The sequence below is a fragment of the Pimephales promelas genome, chromosome 15 (assembly GCF_988280905.1).
Source record: "Pimephales promelas chromosome 15, fPimPro1.hap1.1, whole genome shotgun sequence".
Classification (NCBI taxonomy): Eukaryota; Metazoa; Chordata; class Actinopteri; order Cypriniformes; family Leuciscidae; genus Pimephales; species Pimephales promelas.
This window is the reverse complement of record NC_142783.1, coordinates 18,246,365-18,260,983: the sequence shown is the minus strand read 5'-3', so window position 1 is coordinate 18,260,983 and position 14,619 is coordinate 18,246,365. Positions and strand designations below refer to the sequence as shown.

At 38.0% G+C, this 14,619-nt stretch overlaps 1 long non-coding RNA gene across 1 annotated transcript; it reads right to left on the bottom strand.

Annotated features, from left to right (window-relative positions):
• Nucleotides 1-404: 404 nt before the first annotated feature.
• On the bottom strand, nt 405-11,320 carry LOC148973551 (uncharacterized). The gene is made up of 3 exons (XR_016146599.1): nt 11,246-11,320; nt 2,215-2,323; nt 405-2,005 (listed from the first exon to the last, which is right to left on the bottom strand). It is a non-coding gene; the product is annotated as an uncharacterized LOC148973551 (long non-coding RNA).
• Nucleotides 11,321-14,619: the final 3,299 nt, after the last annotated feature.

The window sequence follows — 14,619 nt, the reverse complement described above, 5'->3', positions numbered from 1 at the left end:
TTCATCTTTTTAATATGTTGCTTTATATAACATTTAAGAAAATTTCAGAAAACTCCGAAAATTGAAATATTCTGGCGAGGTGGGGCACATTCACGGGATTCATCCATTGTTTCGTCAATGGTTTCATCTCTTATCTAAATCTGACCATTGAGTTGACTTTGGCGGAAAGTTGAAGGTGATTGCTGATAGGCTGTCCCAATCAGTGGCGCCTGCACAATCCAATCCTGTTTGAGAGGGAAACAACAAATTGAGGGTTTAGAAATGTATGGATAGATATGTAGAGTAAAGAGTACAATATTTACCTCTCTGTGTACTTGAGTAAAGTCATGAGTACTCCCCAAAAATCATACTCGAGTAAAGTACAGATCCCTAAAAAATTGTATTTAAGTAGGCTACTGTACTCAAGTAAATGTTCTTCGGTACTGTCCGGCTCTGCCAAAAAAACAACAACATTATTTTGCTAAATTTACTAAACCGGTTCCTGACCTGAACTGAATTTCACAGGCATAACCTGCAGATCAAACGGGTATGAAAAATCCTCAGCGGGGTCACCGACTAACTGAGGATATTATTGATTGCTTCCTCCACTTTCACATCAGTCTTTCAACTCTGCTCTCCGCTCAAGGCTTAGCAAGGTGCACTAGCATCTCTCTCAAGTCCGGATCCAAAGCCCTACAATACCTCTCACATTGCGGGAATGAGATAAAAGTGCGGCATTAAATATTAATGTGAATCAAGCCGGCCAACTGCCTCATGCTCGTCCAGGCCAGGTCCAGGAATAAATCTGTTAAAACAGCCCGGGGATCTTTTAACCTCACATCCATTGAGGTGATGAAAGGGTTAAGTACACGAACCGTTCGACCTCTCCCCACAGAGCCGAGGCGTTACTGAGGTGTGATGTTGTGCAAATGGGGAAACTCGGTCTCCGTGTTTTACCCTTCTTATGCATTTTACAGCATCTTTAGTTCTCCAAATGCACGGCACACATCCGTCTGTCCGCTGACTTCAGACTCCAGCCTTTGGCAGTGCTGGCAAAGAAAGAATCTTGGTTTCATACCTGGCTTCTGTCACGGCCTCTCTCCATTTTTCAGATTCCCCCCTCTTTGCCTCCCAGAATAAACTTGTGAGCCTCACAGCGCTCGTGAGCCTGTGATTACGCATGGCACATTTATCTGTTTCCAAGGGTATCATTATCCCTCTAGGAAGTTTTGCATTCAGTGAGCTGTGACAGGTGCGGGGCAATTTTGAGATTATTTATAATGACGGCTCCGACTCGGAGTGGAGCATCATCCACAGCTGTCCTGGGGAATTTACCCTGATACACTCAAGTTTTATGGATAATGGCCGCACTCTTACAACCTTCCTGGAAAAAAATAAATAAGTATAAGTGGCATAAAGTCAGTATAGCTTACATGAGTAAGTCAAGAAGGGGAACTAATTTAAAGAAAATATGCAACAGCTATAACAAATGCCAGTGGAACCTGGTAGACACAGCGTGTCCCCAAGAAAAACGACAGGTAAGGAGTGCTGAAATGATGACCTTGTGTAGAGAGGAGCTTCTCTATGAAAATACGTAACTCATCTTAAGCCAACCATCTATAAGTGTAGAAGAAAAAAAAAGGATGTACTCTATTACGTTCGCCAAAACGTTTGATACAGTGTAGATGAAAGGCACCAAGTTCAGACAGAATCCATTTTAAAACTTTAAGAGTGACTATATGAGCAAATTTAGAGGCTCCAGTAAAACACAAGTGTTGTTTTTACCAGCTCTTGTGTGTTCCATCACCTCTAATGGGCACACTCTAGAAAAAAAAGAGCAGTCCGATGGATGGGCCTATTAAACGGAGAGCAGCTTTTCCCTTTCTAGGGGTTTCATTATCACTCATTTGATGTCCGTCCTCTGGTAGACGGTCAACGAAAAATGAAATTTTCAAGTTGCTCCTGTCGAGTCACACACAGTTCATGGGAAGTCCTGTGGGAATCAGTTTCCCCTTCAAACAGCCTTCTACGGATACCAACGGCACAATATGAATAATGAAGCGCGTTACATTTCAACTGCCAATTATAACATTCATCTGGAGAGCTGCCGAGGAATGCATGACTAATAAATGGCATGAGGCTGTCTTTTTTTTCACTATGAAAACTTTAAACTCCAGATCTAGATCTTTTCATCGGAACTGGCGGACAACGAGACGACCTTTATCATTACTGTACCTGTTGCCTTGGCCCGAAGGGGCAGCAGAGGGACTCCAGGGGATTTTGGCGACATGGACCCCATTTCGTCCTCTGTCACATGGGGTGATGGATGACTTCGGTTTACGCACTACATCAAAACAAACAAGGAGGTTCTCCTGACTCCTGAGCTTTCAACTCTGTAAATAATTGTAATTAGAATAGAAATAATAAAATAAAATAAAATAATTGAATAGAAATCACACCACATGAAGGGAAATCATGCAATGCTCTCTAATTACGTTCATATGGCTGAAGCTATTCTGCTCCACTTATAAAAGCTAATTGCAATATTGATTAATGATATACTGGCTTTTGCTGTTTTGGTTGTCAGGTTCATTCATTTTTTTTTTATTTAATTCAATAATTTGAGTTAGAAAAATCAATTGGGAATGATGGCTAATATGCTTTAAAAATCAACTCCTCAAATTTAGCAATTTTAACCATGTGGAACATAAATAAAATTACAAAAGTCATCAGATTATGTATATATTATGGTATACACATCAAATTAAATTAAAAACACAATACAGTACCATATATATTTAAAAATAAAAATAAAACAAAGGTACAATATGTACAATTTCGGCACCAGAGGTCGCGTTTTTTCGAGACAATATCAAAGGCGAAGCTTGATGACACTATGAAGGAGAGGATCAAAGGGAGATTTTGTTTTCACCATCCAGAGATGTATGGAATTCACGAATCATGTTCACGTATCATGTTCAGGTAATAAATTAGTTTTTGTATTACATGAACATTTGACCACACTACAGTATTGTATGTTATCGTATTGAATTAGCTGCAAGGAATGTGAAATGTAATTCTATATTAGTCTTTTACTGATATTTGACTATTTGTCAAATGATTTGGTGGGTTAATGCTGCACAGTTTTATTCATTTAAAACAATCTTACTAAAAGTAAATTTGAACAAACCCACTGTCACAGTCTGTCTTGTCTCCGCCTCTTCACTACACTTCCCAGCATCCCTCTTGTCTACACACCTGCTGGTCATCATTGTCACCTGCGTTTTTTTATTATTATTGTAGCTTAATTTAACCAGAAGAAAACTCGTTGAGATTAAAAATCTCTTTTTCCAAGAGTGTCCTGGCCAAGACAGGCAGCAGCACAAATAACAAAGTTGCAGACATAAAACATATAGCATAAACATAAAACATAGAAGCAAAGATCATCCAAATAATTATCCAAATAATCAATAATTAATCACTGTCATCATATGTGTCACCTGTTTCTGTTAATTAGTATGTGTATTTAGTTCCTGCTTGTCTTCAGTTCAGTGTCTGTTCTTATGTGTATCACATAAGTGTGTGTTTAGTAAAAGTTGTCGTTGTGAGATTTTGGACTTATCGTGTTCCTTAGCCTACATAACCCATAACACTCACAGTATTTGCAAGTAATGGCTAAATATTATTGGCAACACGTGCTGTATTTAGTTTCACTGCTATAGATTTGGTCACCAGACTTGATAAAATACTGAATTTCAATCAAAGTGCAATAATGTGTACAATAAATAATATATATTTGCTTTTCTGTCTATTAAAACACATGCGAGAGCAGAGTCTCTGTCAAGTTCAAGTTTGTCACAAAGCTCTCTTCATCTCGAAAATGCCATGCGTTTATGTTTATTTTTTTTCTGTACTCGTCAATTAATAATCATGAACCATGGCGTGTTCATGATTTTATCTAGATTTACAAATCCTTGGGAACTTTTGGGATAATGCAAGTGCACAACTGCATGAAATATATCACACCGTGCAAGTGGTTTTGAATATTGTATTACAAAAATCTCACATTTTGTACCTTTTTAATATGTAGGGGGAAAACAATTATATAGCCTCCTGATGAATCATGCTATCTGTGTTTTAGCAGTAACCAGAGCCTTGGGTTGAAAGTGATTTAGTAGGGGCTTTAGACCTGATTAATGTGTCCATACTTGGCTCCCTGAGCTAATATGACAGGTCACATATCAAACTCAGGACTGCTTATTATTCCACGAGACAGAGGACTCATGTGTATTTCACACTCTTTTTGAATCAAAATGTTTACAAATGTTTTATTTTCTTGGATCGTTTTTGAACAATCACACTGATTTGCATGGATTTGCCTCTCCACCGTGCATCTCACATGAGGTATTGACAGCCAGCGGCAAAGAATCCAGTCGTTAAATCCGCCAAGCTGTTCTAAATTCAAATAAAAGGATTATAAGGTGATCACAACTACTTGAAAACAGGCTGCTCGCACAGCTGATTCTTTCATAGATCAAACTATTTTCAACTCTTTTTAGCTGATTAGGAAGATAAGGTTGTATAATCCTTGGAAAAGATCTCATTCTGTGTTTCCCGTACAGATGCAATTTCAATCTCCTGAGAAGAACAGTGTAGGAATGAACACCATGGCAAATGTCTCCAGCACAATGTAAACACTTAGCAACTGTGTGTCCCCTCAAGTCATATCTGGTTATTAGAGTATGCCACCCCAATTCATGATTGATTTCTTAGTTAGATATGTGCTTGTGCATGCAGCTTGAATGTAATAACCGTTGTCCTTTGAGATGTACTAGTACAATATGAAGGTGTTTTTTATTAGGGGTTGATGAATACAACATTTAATATTGTACATCCTGTTTGCCACTTCAGGAAAGAAGCACACAGGATGCAGAATTGTAATTTGAATTGAATTAAGCAGAATTAGAATGAAATTCAAAGAAATTCATATGACTATTTTGAAGGGGTTCTACTGTATTATGATTTTTCACCTTTCCAAATTTAGTTAGTGCAATGTTGCTATTTGAGAATTTAAAAAAAAAAGATCTGCTAGGTTGCAAAGCTCAAAGTCCACTCCAAAGGGAGATCTTTATTTAACATAATCTACTTACTATACAACGGACAGCTAGTTTGGACAACAACACGTTTTTTTTCCGGGCTTTGTGAAGTCATAATGTTATTCATTTAAATAATCTCTGCCCACGGAATATGCTAAAAAAGGAGACGAGGCCTGGTTGAGCTGTGTTGGAGAAGACAGTGTTGTCACTGTGTCACTGTGTTTTTTTTTTCACACCGTGTTTCCAAAAGTCATTGGTGTGGGCAGACAATAGTGGTTAAAAATAATTTTCCTGAACATTTTAACCCTAACATTTATCTGAGAATTGCAATTTTATCAGAGAACATCTTCTAGAACCACAACGCATGCAACGCACAAAAGCTTCTCCTGAAATTAAGCAGTCACCACTTTGTCGGGACAATCTGTTGTTTGTGAAGTTGAAAAGTAAGTATGTCTCATTAGTAGTTGTGTTTTATGTGTTTTAATAATGCTTTTGTGTTTTAATACGTTTTATGTTGTTGCTATGATGTAAATAAAGGGCAAAGCTTTGCCTCCGCTCGCCTGTTATCGAACACTAGTGTTGATATAGGGTTTACTTTTGTAAGTTCTCGTTTTTGTATGACTGTTCACCGCCTCTTGGGAAAATTAGTCTACCAAGCAAACATTTTTCTTATTTTACATGTAAATCAAGCAATCTGGTGCATTCTGCCAAGAAAATAAAGGGAAAAGACAACATTTGCTTCAAGTAAAAATAAAAAAATAAACAAAAAATAAATGCATTGACACTAAGGCATATAGGTTTCTATTCACTTTGCGATTTGATATCAATTTACAAGCTTTTGATTCGATTTGATTAAAGATTCAATATTTATTGATTTGGAACCTATCAGGTAGAGTACATGAGAAATTTCCTCAAATAAAGGAACATCTCTAGTCTGGATGCCAGCCCGAACCCTCTCCACAATATTTTTTGGTCGGGAAGTTCGGTCTGGACTCGATCCATTGAGGAGTAATTATGATCTGGCAAAAAATGTTCGGGCCAATCAAATTGCCAGGACAGGCTTTATACGATGATGGACAGATGATCTGCAAGGACGTAATCATCACGTTATCAAAGAGCGCTTAACTGCTTTCCCTCAAAGATGACTGCAGCTTGAGAATTGAGATGTATGGATTCCGCTGTCGCGTCTGTTGTAAAATAAATCGACAGCGCGTTCAATTTAATAGACAAACAGAAAACTGCAATCAAGGCATTCGTCGATATATTCGGAAATAGATTTTTGCCGTCCTTCCAACATGATTCAGGAAAATTGTAACTTATCAGCTGGCTCTGACGGTCGCTAAGAAGATGGCACGTAATGAAAAGCCTGTGGTCGTTGTGGTTTCTCCTTTGGTCGCACTCATGGAGGAAGCAACATTCGCTATTTTACTTATAAAATAAGTAAGTTCTGTAGTTGACAACTGTATGCAAAGTAGTTGACTTACTGCATTACTCTGATTGGTTGTAGGTCCATCCGACTATCCAATTGAGTGCAGAGATTTTTGTTTTTTTCTGGTTCGGTCAAGACACACCTCATAATCAAAGCCCTACGGAGCAGTTTCAGACTCATATTCCGATAAGAATATGAGTATGACGAAGTCAGGCTAGACCATCTCTTAACTAATGCTGTAAACTTTACAGGGAACAACAGTTGTAAATGTAGGCTACGTACATATAAATTACACATAAGCAGTGTTTATAATAATGTTATAATATATTTAATAATAATCATGTCTCTACTCTCTACTATTTAAATGCAGGCTGTCATAAAATGGCTTTATTTCAACATACATTCAATATTGAAGAATGGGTTAGGTAAAAATACAATGGATATGTAGTTAGCTCTCTGACCAGCCTAATAATCTAGCCAATGAAAGAAACCTGGAAACTTTCTATGCATATCCACAACACATCTCTTACAAGAAAGAGATTGTGTCTCACATATTCTACATCAACTTCAACTGATCCTCTTCAGCAGATGAGCTCTTTACTAAAGCTGTAATATTATGCAGCATTTCCCCTAGCGCAGTGCCAGTGTGTAGACTTTTGTGTGCAACAGCCTGACCTTGAGAACATCTGGATGGGCGGCTTGATTAATGTTGCTGTTGTTTCATAGTCGTCCCTTAAATACAGATCACAGATTGATGTTGACCAATTCTGCCTCATTTCTTCTCCCTACTGAATTTATATAAATGTTAGTATGAAACCTTACAACACCGTGTGCTTTTATGTCACTGTTTGCTCACCAGTGAAAAAATAGTATTATTATTATTATTATTATTTTAATTATTTTACAGCATCTGCAGTAAAAGCACCACTCTAGATGCTGATTGCTATTGAATTATTAAAAATAACTACTATAACAACTCTGTGAATTTCTCCTTGGGAGGAGAGCAATTTACACATGTTTGAATACATTTTTTATCAATTGGCAGGGATTAAATCCCACAAATCTTAAACAAGGGCGGTGATATGAAGCTCATTTGCATTTAAGGTTGTATGCACCAAAACAGGCCCCAAAAATGACATTTTCAAATGGTTATTATAAATTAACTGTGGGGTATTTTGAACTGAAACTTCACAAATACATTCTGGGGACACCTGAGACCAATATTACATGTTGTAAAAAGGGGCATAATAGGTGGCCTTTAAGACTCAACACTAACCTGTCAAGAAGAAAGCAGGACTTCATCGTATCTTTTGAAATCTTTCTCCTGCATTAGCTCTTTCCACCTGGAAAAAAAGCTATTCCAACTCTTGTTTTTTATAATCTCCAGTCAGGTTTTCCTTTTACGTTCTATTTTGACCCTATCTGGTCGCACTTTTTTTGGCGACGAGGATTTCTTCTCCTGTGGCTTAATTGGCAAAAATAACACACCCCTGGTGGACTTCAACATCTCTTCAGCGTCACCAGGGGTGTACAAACGAGGGCATATTTATGAATAAAAATATTGATTTTAGGTATTAAAATAACTAGAGTACACAACATTGTCCTTTTAAACAATAAAACCTGTGAACAGAGACGACATTTTTTTTGACATTCTGGGGGAACAGCAATTGTGGATTTTGTCTTTTAGACTTACAAAGGTTTTTTTTGTTTTGCTCATACTTCCAATTGTTTGTGAATATTTGGAGTGAAATATTTTAGTGAAACAGCTTGAAGTATTCTGATAATGAATGCATATTTCATTTCCATGGCACTTTTATAAAACAAACCACATTAGCAACTTTCCAATTCCTGCTTCGCAAACAGATCATTAGCCCGACAACAATATTTCCTATGTCTGTTAACTTAATTCTTTTATGTAGCTGTCTAATGATTTGCATCATAATGTACCACAAACAATACATTTCCTCTAAGTGGTGATTCATAAAGTTTCTATGTAATCATAATTCATAGTCTGACATTATTAAGAGGGTTAAATTGAACTGAAAATTTGCAATTACAAATATGCATATGAATGATGCTAATGGCACATATAAATTCAAAGCCTAAGTCACAATAAGAAAATGGCCTCAGTTTTCCATAATGCCTCCCATTATGTCTTAAATGTTGCCTAAAGCAAGGGAAAAAGCTACCAGCATGCCTTGGGCTCATTATGAGTAGCCAGATACCACAGAGTTAGTTATTCTACTGTGTGCCGATTGCTTCGACCTTCAGTGATCCCATGAGAATGTGACCAGCACATTAGACTGGAGAAGTGACCTTTTGCCAGCTGATGAACCACAACTTCATCAAATCCTTCTAGGAATGTGACAACATCCCAAAATTGTGGAATTTTAAGGCCTGTTTAGACTAATGACGAATGATAACCACCAACATTCTGTTGGTCACACTTTAGATTAAGGTCCAATTCTCACTATTAACTATGACTATTGCCTCAAGAGACTCCTAATTACTGTTTATTATTGTTAAGTTTGAGTATTGGAAATAAGGGATGTAGAATATGGTCGTGAGGCATTAATATGTTTTCCCCCAAAACTAAAATGTTACCATTCTGCTTATTATAATTGTGGGCTGCAGTTTTGTTTTCTGTCACTTTAAATACACAAGCTCCTAAAAGCAGGATGGTTTCTGATTGGCTGTAAATGTTTTTTTCTTTCTTTCTTTTTTTACATCAACTGGAAAAAAATATTATTGTGAAAGTTATTCCTAAAATATTTTTTTTCTCTCAGTGCAAATATTGTTATATATGTGATGTGTACTCTATTCTTTTACATTTAGAATGGTTTTTAACATTTTTTTGTAGGGCTGTCAAATTGATTAAATCTGATCAAATTGATAAAAAATATGCTGATAATAATCACACTAATAAAATAAAATCCCACACAAAAATTGTTAAATACAATTATTGTAGCAGATGTATAAACCATAATATTTAGAAGTGAATGTATTGGTTGACTGATTTATATTTATGAACATACGTCTATTACTGGCCTATAGTCAATGGCAATCGTAATATTTTTACTTTTTTGTGTGTCTTACACAATTAGGTCTGCTTGTTGCTTGTTGCTTTTAAGACACCATGTCGAGTTCAAGGTAGTCGCTCAGTGGCAACTAAAAAGCAGTTACAGGCTTTTGTTGTAATTCATCTTCTGTGATAGAACAAAACCGCTAAAAAAAAAGAAAAAAAAAGAAAGAAACCTTTCTGAACCTGTGGCTCCAGTTCCTATCATTCCTACAGTAAGAAACGTGACTCAACTTATCAATTTTCTTTCAACTTGGCAAATCTCAGAGCACGTCTCACCCTGCACACTAACACAAACATGCATCAATATACCATTGACGTCATCTCTCCTCTAATGGCTCTTCTGTGTCATAGGTGCAAAGTCAAGATATTGTTCACATCGATTCAATAACTTGAAAGTAAACATCTATGGGAAACCCTGTGGAGAGCATCTTTCAAGAGCATGAAACATGCTCAAGTATACATCTGAGATAATCTGAGAAAGGGATTGTTCTCCCAAAAATGAACATTTTGTCATCATTTACCAACGCATTCTCACCCCAAGGCGTCACCTTTGACCATGCTTCAATATTTGACGTTTTAGGCGCCCTTTAGCGTCACTTACATGACGCGATCCTACGGCGTCATCTAACTGACGCTAAAGGAAAGCGTCAGTTAGAGGACGCGGTTAGGTTTAGGTGTGGGGTGGGGGTAGGGTACACGCGATCCTAGGGCGTCATCTAACTGACGCTAAAGGGCGCCTAAAGCATCAGATATTGAAGCATGTCCAAATGCTTCCCAAGGCGTCAGTTAGGTGACGCCTTGGGAGTGAGAATGGGCTGCATTTACACATCCCTCATGTTGTTCCAAACACTTGTTACTACTTTCAGGGAGCACAAAAGAAAAAGTTCAGAATAATATGATAGTCGTGTTTTTCAATGCAATTACAGTGAATAGTAATTGAAGCTTTCAAGCTTCAAAAAAGGCAAAACCACCAATAAAGTATCATAATATTATCATAAAAGCAGCCCAAATACTTGTGTGCCAGCCCATTCTCACCCCCAAGGCGTCACCTAACTGACGCCTTGGGAAGCATTTGGACATGCTTCAATATCTGACGCTTTAGGCGCCCTTTAGCGTCAGTTAAATGACGCCCTAGGATCGCATGTACCCTACCCCCACCCCACACCTAAACCTAACCGCGTCCTCTAACTGACGCTTTCCTTTAGCGTCAGTTAGATGACGCCGTAGGATCGCGTCATGTAAGTGACGCTAAAGGGCGCCTAAAACGTCAAATATTGAAGCATGGTCAAAGGTGACGCCTTGGGGTGAGAATGCGTTGTGTGTGCTATGTTCAAAGTTTTCTGAAAATGTAGCTTTGTGCGACAAAAAAAATATCATTTTTATATTGAAGTTTAGTCATTCCCTAATATCCCTCTCCACGGACTGTTGCAACTAGATCATTGAGTCAGTGAGTTGAACTCGACAACTAGATTCGTAAACAAATCGTTCAGACTGTTTCTGTGAACAGGATCAGCTGAGTCATTGAAAAGATCTGATTCAAAATAAAGATTTGTTCACAAATTGCTACTTCTCTTATGAACTCTCACCAAGTAGAGCTAGATTTCAAGATTTTTATAAATTATCATGCAAGTCATATAAACCAATTTAAAGAATACTTACAAGTAGCTTTAACTCAAAAGCCCCATTCACTGTAAGCATTGGAAATTCTATTGCAATGGTCTCCTTTTCTATTCTGCACAATAAAGAAAGTCATATATCAAACATGATGCTGAGTAAACAATGAACATTTTTATTTTGGGGGGTGAACCAATTTTTTAAGGCCCCGTCCACACTACTGCATTTTTGTTTAAAAAAACGGAGACCTTTTGCTACGTTTGCACCTCCTGTCCAGACTAAAATTGGAAAGAAAAAAAAAAAAAAAAAAAAACGAAGACCTAATGGAGAAGTTTGGAAACGCTGCTGCTCCGTTTTGCGTTTTGAATCTCCGGAGGGCGTTTTAGTGAAGACTGGACAAAACGGAGGACTTTAGAAATGCTAATGCAGAGGCTCCCGCTCGCTCTATGATTGGGTATCATCAGTCATGACGTGTCCTTCCCTAGTTCGTCAGCCTCCATTTACACCGGCATGCACATGCCCAGTGTTGGTGAATGGTCATGTGATCCACGTTTTCAGTCGTTTTAACGTGGACGGAGATCAATTCTAATATGCAGCTAAAACGCTGGTGTGGATGGAGATCGTATTCGTTTTAATTCTCCGTTTTTCAAGGAAAACGCAGTAGTGTGGACAGGGCCTAAGATGCATTCTAATGCCTTCCTCTAAGGCCCTGTTTACACGAGAATGCTTGCGGGTGAAAACGTAAAAATATTTTATCGGATGTGCCTTTCGTCTACACGGCGACGGCGTTTCTGGACCTTAAAAATGCAAAAAAGGTGAAACCACCCTCCAGAGTGGAAATCTTAAAAGCGCTCCACCGCCACGCTCCCGTGTAAAGGGTAAAAATGCTAAAGTCTGCTTGACAGTGAAGGTTGTACGCAGGTGCGCAGACTTGTGTTGTTGTGTGGCAGTGCTCCCCATTGCCACCTAGCCGCCTGGAGTGCATACTACATTGCATTTCACACACTTTTGCGCACACCATATGCACACGGACTTCCCACCCAAAATGCTTGTCTAAACGCAGAATGAAAAGTGATAACGCAATGCCACTTTTGCGTTTTCTCTTCAGAATAGTTTCCGTGTAAACATAGCCTTAGTCGACCACTTGCCTAAGTGGGATGTTTTGTGTAATGCAGGTCATAGGTTGGGATGTATGAAAGCAATGGAGCCAGCTCCATTTTTTCACCATAAAGGCTAAGGAGATGCCCTCAGATGGGAGATATATAATAGACAGGGATTCAGTGAAACAGGTCATTTAGTCGAGACCTTTTGCTTAAGGCTTAGTTCCAAACCCATAAGACCTTCATTCATCTTAAAAAAAAAAACACACACACAAATTCAAATATTTCATTCATTGGAGCAAGCCAAATTTTGAAGATTCAAAAAGCTCTCAGATTTCCTCAAAAAAAGCTTTATTTGTGTTCTGAAGATGAACAAAGGTCTTATGGGTTTAGGATGACATGGTGGTGAGCAATTAATAACAGAATCATAATTTGTGTGGCAAATAACCCTTTAAATAATGTGTCTTTAAACTAAAGTACTCACATACAGTAGGTCTCAGTCCAAGAAGAAATACTACCTTTGCTAAACAACAGAATGATGGCTTTCAAACACCCCCAGAGAATGTTCTCAGCAGACGCTCAGACTTTTCCATCTCTTTAAACTTCCCCAAAACTAGAACATTTTTGTGCCATATACTTTTTACATGTTTCCCCAAATTTCCCAACGCCCTAATTATGATGAAACACATTTCTTTTTTCCACATTCACATAACACTAGACAGGAAATGTTTCTGCTTTTCGTATTCAGAATAATTGCTCCAGTGTACTGATGAAGAAAAATAGGACTGACAGTAGCGTCTGCATATAGATGTAGATGTAGGAAATGCTTTAGCGTTACCATCACCAACAGGCAAACAGCAACAGTTTTACATTGAATTTCATGAGCTTGTGAGGTCGCACGGTCAAGGTCATTGATAATTCAGAGTTAATTGCAGTTCAGACAAGATATTAACACGGTAAATTGCTTTTATTAATGATGTGGAAATCAAAATGTGAGATGTTTCTTTCCATTCACAGTTCTCTGCACTAATAGATCACAGATAAACATATGCCTTGGCCTCTCTGTCACTGGCAAGGTGAAGTTTAGGTCCTAAGCAATATGATTGATGAGCTGCTGATATCCCTTTTCAAACGATAAAAAAGACAGGAAAGCATTCAGCCACAGCTTTCACTCTTGTCTGCAAGCGGTGCAGCGCAGCGTGACATGTCAAAACAAAACTGCTCCAATTATATTCAATGAAGCTGTCGACACTGGACTCACCCATTTCTTTCTCTAGTGCACAGTCACTTTATTTTCCCTGCTCAAGGGGGCAAATATCATGCATCAATTAATTGCTATGTATTTTTTTAACCATATGTATATGCTGTTGTTGCAATGTTAACAATTAAAAAAAGTGTTATACAATTTTTATAAATAAATAAATACCGGTAGTTTTGTTGAACATGCTGATACTATGCGGCTTTGATGCTACAGGTATACAGCCTCAAGCTGTTGCAGCACCACGAAAACTCGTTTTTAAAATGAAATACATTTAAAAATAAAAGTCCCAATTGGAACCAAAAAGGATGTTATAGTCAGATGCATCATTTAGTTCTACAAAGCTTCTCTCAGAATCAAGGATAGCAGAGAAATTTCGCTGAAGAGGTGAAAATCAGGGAGACAGCCTCTGAGCATCGCTTATGTATGCCAAGCTACGCCCATTCTGGTGGGCTAAGACGCGATGAGGGTGTGAGCACCCTTCATTGGACGTGACGTCACACCGGCCTCAGTGGTAGGCTGCTGCAGTTGGCGCAGGGCAGCCAATGAGCAAGCTAGACAGCCTGTTCTAGGTCTGCTGGCTGCTGCACTTCATTGACAATAAATACAAAAATTAAGGATGATTTTTTGGCTTCAATATCTCGAAATGATTCATCTTTCCTGTAGCGTAAGCTAACTTACACAATACTCGTTCCCTCTTCTAGAGAGAACCGAGGTTACGTTAGGTAACTGATACATTTGAAGACTCCTAAGGCTATAAATTACCAACTGTGAATGTTTTTTTTTTTTCTTACCATTACCAATAATAAATTGAAATTTCAGTCAGAGAAGTGAAAGGGCATCACCCAATGACCTATTTGATAGGCGCTAGAAAATAACCAAGGTCAAGTTCCATTCATTAATATTTTAGTAAATCTAATGGCCTCTCATATCACATATCTCATCAAGATCTGTTCTTCACAGAGCCCTGGCTCAGGCACTTCTACAAACATCTAGGCTGTGTATTAATTGTAGATTAATTGCTAGATAATCTCAGTCATTCTTTTAACTAAAAGCCAGCA